Below are 6,290 nucleotides of genomic sequence, written 5' to 3'. Positions count from 1 at the left end.
ATTAATAGGACATTCCATCCAAAAACAACATGAAACATATTTTTCTCAAGTGCTCATGGAACATTCTCCATGATAGATCATATCTTGGGTCACAAATCAAGCCTTGGTAAATTTAAGAAAATTGAAATTGTATCAGGTATCTTTTCTGACCACAACGCTATGAGACTAGTTGTCAATTACAGGAAAAGAGCTGTAAAAAATACAAGCACATGGTTACTAAACAATACACTACTTAATAACGAAGTGATCATTGAAGAAATCAAAGAGGAAATCAAAACAATACCTAGAAACAAAGGACAATGGAGACACAATAAACCAAAACCTATGGGATGCAGCAAGAGCAGTTCTAAGAGGGAAGTTTATAGCAGTACAATCCTACCTTAAGAAATAGGAATCATCTCGAATAAACAACCTAACCTCACCCCTAAAGCAATTAGAGCAAAAAAAAAAAAAACCCAAAGTTAGCAGAAGGAAAGAAATCATAAAGATCATATCAGAAATAAATAAAAAAGAAATGAAGGAAATGATAGCAAAGATCAATAAAACTAAAAGTAGGTTCTTTGAGAATATAAACAAAATTGATAAACCATTAGCCAGAGTCATCAAGAAAAAAAGGGAGAAGACTCAAATTAATAGAATTAAAAATGTATAAGGAGAAGTAACAACTGACACTGCAGAAGTACAAAAGATCATGAGAGATTACTACAAGCAACTCTATGCCAATAAAATAGAAAACCTGGAAGAAATGGACAAATTCTTAGAAATGCACAACCTGCCAAGACTGAATCAGGAAGAAATAGAAAATATGAACAGACAAATCACAAGCACTGAAATTGAAACTGTGATTAAAAATCTTCCAACAAACAAAAGCCCAGGACAAGATGGCTTCAGAGACGAATTCTATCAAACATTTAGAGAAGAGATAACACCTATCCTTCTCAAACTCTTCCAAAATATAACAGAAGGAGGAACACTACCAAACTCATTCTACAAGGCCACCATCACCCTGATACCAAAACCAGACAGGGATGTCACAAAGAAAGAAAACTAGAGGCCAATATCACTGATGAACAGAGATACAAAAATCCTCAACAAAATACTAGCAAACAGAATCCAACAGCACATTAAAAGGATCATACACCATGATCAAGTGGGGTTTATTCCAGGAATGCAAGGATTCTTCAATATACACAAATCAATCAACGTGATACACCATATTAACAAATTGAAGGAGAAAAACCATATAGTCATCTCAAGAGATGCAGAGAAAGATTTTGACAAAATTCAATACCCATATACGATAAAAACCCTGCAGAAAGTAGGCATAGAGGGAACTTTCCTCAACATAATAAAGACCATATATGAAAAACCCACACCCAACATCATCCTCAATGGTGAAAAACTGAAAGCATTTTCAGGAAGATCAGGAACAAGACAAGGGTGCCCACTCTCACCACTCTTATTCAACAGAGTTTTGGAAGTTTTAGCCACAGCAATCAGAGAAGAAAAGGAAATAAAGTAAATCCAAATCGGAATAGAAGATGTAAAGCTGTCACTGTTTGCAGATGACATGATACTATACATAGAGAATCCTAAAGATGTTACCAGAAAGCTACTAGAGCTAATCAATGAATTTGGTAAAGTAGCAGGATACAAAATTAATCCACAGAAATCTCTGGCATTCCTATACACTAATGATGAAAAATCTGAAAGTGAAATCAAGAAAACACTCCCATTTACCATTGCAACAAAAAGAATCAAATATCTGGGATTAAACCTACCTAAGGAGACAAAAGACTTGTGTGCAGAAAATTATAAGACAATGATGAAAGAAATTAAAGATGATACAAAGAGATGGAGAGATACACCATGTTCTTGGATTGCAATATTGTGAATCAATATTGTGAAAATGACTCTACTACCCAAAGCAATCTACACATTCAATGCAATCCCTATCAAACTATCACTGGCATTTTTCACAGAACTAGAACAAAAATTTCACAATTTGTATGGAAACACAAAAGACCCCGAATTGCCAAAGTAATCTTGAGAACGAAAAACGGAGCTGGAGGAATCAGACTCCCTGACTTCAGACTATACTACAAAGCTACAGTAATCAAGACAGTATGGTACTCGTACAAAAACAGAAAGATAGATCAATGGAACAGGATAGAAAGCCCAGAGATAAACCCACAGACATATGGTCACCTTATCTTTGATAAAGGAGGCAAGAATGTACAGTGGAGAAAGGACAGCCTCTTCAGTAAGTGGTGCTGGGAAAACTGGAAAGGTATATATAAAAGTATGAGATAAGATCACTCCCTGATACCATACACAAAAATAAACTCAGAATGGATTGAAGACCTAAATGTAAGGCCAGAAACTGTCAAACTCTTAGAGGAAAACATAGACATAACACTCTATGACATAAATCACAGCAAGATCCTTTTTGACCCACCTCCTAGGGAAATGGAAATAAAAACAAAAATAAACAAATGGGACCTAATGAAACTTCAAAGCTTTTGCACAGCAAAGGAAACCATAAACAGGAACAAAAGAGAACCCTCAGAATGGGAGAAAATATTTGCAAATGAAGCAACTGACAAAGGATTAATCTCCAAAATTCACAAGCGGCTCATGCAGCTCAATTATCAAAAAACAAACAACCCAATCCAAAAATGGGCAGAAGACCTAAATAGACATTTCTCTAAAGAAGATATACAGACTGCCAACAAACACATGAAAGAATGTTCAACATCATTAATCATTAGAGAAATGCAAATTAAAACTACAATGAGATATCATATCACACCAGTCAGAATGGCCATCATCAAAAAATCTAGAAACAATAAATGCTGGAGAGGGTGTGCGGAAAAGGGAACACTCTTGCACTGCTGGTGGGAATATAATTGGTACAGCCACTATGGAGAACAGCATGGTGGTTCCTTAAAAGACTACAAATTGAACTACCATATGACCCAGCAATCCCACTACTCGGCATGTACACTGAGAAAACCATAATTCAAAGAGTCATATACCAAAATGTTCATTGCTGCTCTATTTACAATAACCAGGAGAGGGAAACAACCTAAGTGTCCATCATCAGATGAATGGATAAAGATGTGGCACATATATACAATGGAATATTACTCAGCCATAAAAATACATGAAATTGAGCTCTCTGTAATGAGGTGGATAGACCTAGCGTCTGTCACACTGAGTGAAGTAAGTCAGAAAGAGAAATATAAATACCGTATGCTAACACATATATATGGAATTTAAGAAAAAAGTGTCATGAAGAACCTAGGGGTAAGATAGGAATAAAGACACAGACCTACTAGAGAATGGACTTGAGGATATGGGGATGGGGAAGGGTAAGCTGAGACAAAGTGGGAGAGTGGCATGGACTTATGTACACTACCAAACGTAGAATAGATAGCTAGTGGGAAGGACCCGCATAGCACAGGGAGATCAGCTTGGTGTATTGTGACCACCTAGAGGGGTGGGATAGGGAGGGTGGGAGGGAAGGAGATCCAAGTGGGAAGTGATATCGGAATATATGTATATGTATAACTGAATCACTTTGTTATAAACAGAACCTAACACACCTTTGTAAAACAATTATACTCCAATAAATATGTAAAAAAATAAATTGTCTTTTCATTTTGTTGATGGTTTCTTTTGCTGTGCACAAGCTTTTCCATTTGAGTAGTCTCACTTGTTTATTTTTGCTTTTGTTACCTTTGCTTTGGGTATCAAATCCAAAAAATTATTGTCAAGACTGATGTCAAGGACTTTTGTTTCTTCTAGGGGTTTTATGGTTTCAGATCGTTCATTAAAGTCTTTAATTCATTTTGAGTTAATGTTGTATATGGTGTAAGATTGTCGTCCAGTTTCAAACTAGACTAGCTCTCTAGTTTTCTCAACACTATTTCTTAAAGAGACTATTATTTCCCTATTGTATATTCTTGGTTCTTTTGTTGTACATAATTGAACACATATGCATAGGTTTATTTCTGGGCTTTCTATTCTGCTCCACTGATCTATGTGTCTGTTTTTTTGTGCCAGTACATACTGTTTTGATTACTGTAGCCTTTTAGTATAGTTTGAAGTCAGGGAGCATGATTCCTCCAGCTGTGTTCTTCTTCCTCAAGATTGTTCTGTCTATTCATTGTATTTTGTGTTTCCATACAAATTTTACAATTATTTGTTTTATTTTTGTAAAAATTGCTGTTGGTATTTTGATAGGGATTGCACTGAATCTATAGCTTGCCTTGGATAGTATGGTAATTTTAACAATGTTAGTTCTTCCAGTCCATGAACATGGTGTATCTTTCCATCTGTTTGTGTTGTCTTCAAATTTTTCCTCAGTGTCTTATAGCTTTCCAAGTACAGGTCTTTTACCTTCTTAGGTAAGTTTATTCTTAGGCATTTTATTGCTTTTGATACAATGGTGCATGGAGTCAGGGTCCAGAAGAACTCATGGGCTGTTGCATCCCCACTGGTGAGTGAAGCCAGGTCCTGGTGTTAGTGCCAGCTTACTGACAGGCAGAGCTGGGTCCTGGAGTCTGGTTGCAAGGACCAGGGGTCCCAGAGCTGGTGTTGGATCACTGATGGAGGCGCCAGTTCCTGACACATTTGGGTACAGGATTTGGGGTGTCCTGAAGCTTGTATTGACTTGCTGGTATGTGGGCCAGGTCTGCAGGCTGTGGAATTGTGATTTTCTTGTGTCTTGTCTCTGCACCCTCTTAGTTGAGGCTGGTCCATAATAGTCTCCCTGGAGGACAGGGTCAGGGCTCAGAAGATTTGGGGGCTGGTACCTGCCCACTGGTGGGTGGATCTGGGTCCTGGGCCCTCTGGTGGGCAGGGCTGTGTCTAGAGGTGGCTGTGGACTCATAGGGTCTTGAGGCAACCTGTCTGCTGATAGTTTGGGCTGTGTCCCCACCCAATTTGTTGCTTTGTCTGAGGCATTCTAACACTGACACATATAGGCTGTTGGGCCAGGGCAATGCTGGGTCCTGGGGCTAGTAAGCTAGAGGGAGGATTCCACAGGTGTGCTTGCTAGCACCAGTGTCCACATTGTAGAAGGAGCTCACATAAATAGTTGCTTCCAGTGTATGTCCCCAAGGTCAGCTGCAGTTGCCCCTTCCCTCTCCAGGATACTCTCCTACATAAGCAGATAAGTCTGACCCAGGCTTCTATCAAATTACTACTTCTGCCCTGGGACCTGGAGCTTGTAAGATTTTGTGTGTGCCCTTTGCCCTTTAAGAATGATGTCTCTATTCCCCCATCTGAGTCTATTACAATGGAATCAGAAATCATCTAAATAACCTCAGCTCTAATATTTGGTAGGACCTTAAGTGGTGATGTTGCTGGACAGGCTCTAAGTTGGTAAAGGCCGAGTCCTAGACATTCTGTCAACAACCAAATTACAGCATAACCCATATCCAATTTTTTCAGTCCGTAGAATTGGGGTTTGTTCTGAACCCAACTATGTAGTTTGTCTTGTTCAGCATTCTAGTTTTCTTCTAGGAAATGAATCTTTCTTAGGATCCCATCTCTTTGGGGTTTCCTGATACATTGTCTAGCTTGTGCTAATCCTTTCCTTGATTGAGGGGATGAATTCTATTCCTCAACTTATTAGTTGGGAAATTTTCCCATGAGGACATTGGGAACCCTTCCATAACTAGTATATATCCATACTCCCACTGTGTTATTGCCTGTTACTTACCACATCTCCATTGCTGGACTCTGTTCAGCAGAATGGATCCTCTCTGATAAAACACTATTTACATGCTCTTGCTTGGATCAGCCTTTGCAACTAACTTAGTTTCCAAGTTTTTTGCTACACACAGTTTCCACTTTCTCTACTACACTTTTGGCCTCTATATTGTATATATGGTTCCAAATTTCCTCAAGTCTGTATCTGCTCCAGGTACATCAGTAATGAATATTTAATGGTTCCTGATACATATTATCATATTGGTCTGAATAAAAATTGTACATATTTATAGTGCCACCAGCAATGTACCATTGTTACCCCAAACTCATAAAAGGTATTGGGTATTACTGACTTTTAAAAAAATACATCAGCATAATGAGTATAAAATAACAAGGCATTATTTAAGTGTAAAGCAAAAAAAATCTGAGAAAATTGTCTTCTTGGCATTTAGAGTCTGACTTATTTTATGTAGTAATCTTTATCATTTTTATGTATAATTGCAATATATTAAGCCTGTAATTTCTCCTCCAAGCACTTATGATAATACTGGAGATGGCTTAAAATGAAT

Source organism: Delphinus delphis, chromosome X, assembly GCF_949987515.2.
Source record: "Delphinus delphis chromosome X, mDelDel1.2, whole genome shotgun sequence".
Lineage (NCBI taxonomy): Eukaryota > Metazoa > Chordata > Mammalia > Artiodactyla > Delphinidae > Delphinus > Delphinus delphis.
Note: the sequence above shows the minus strand (reverse complement) of the source record.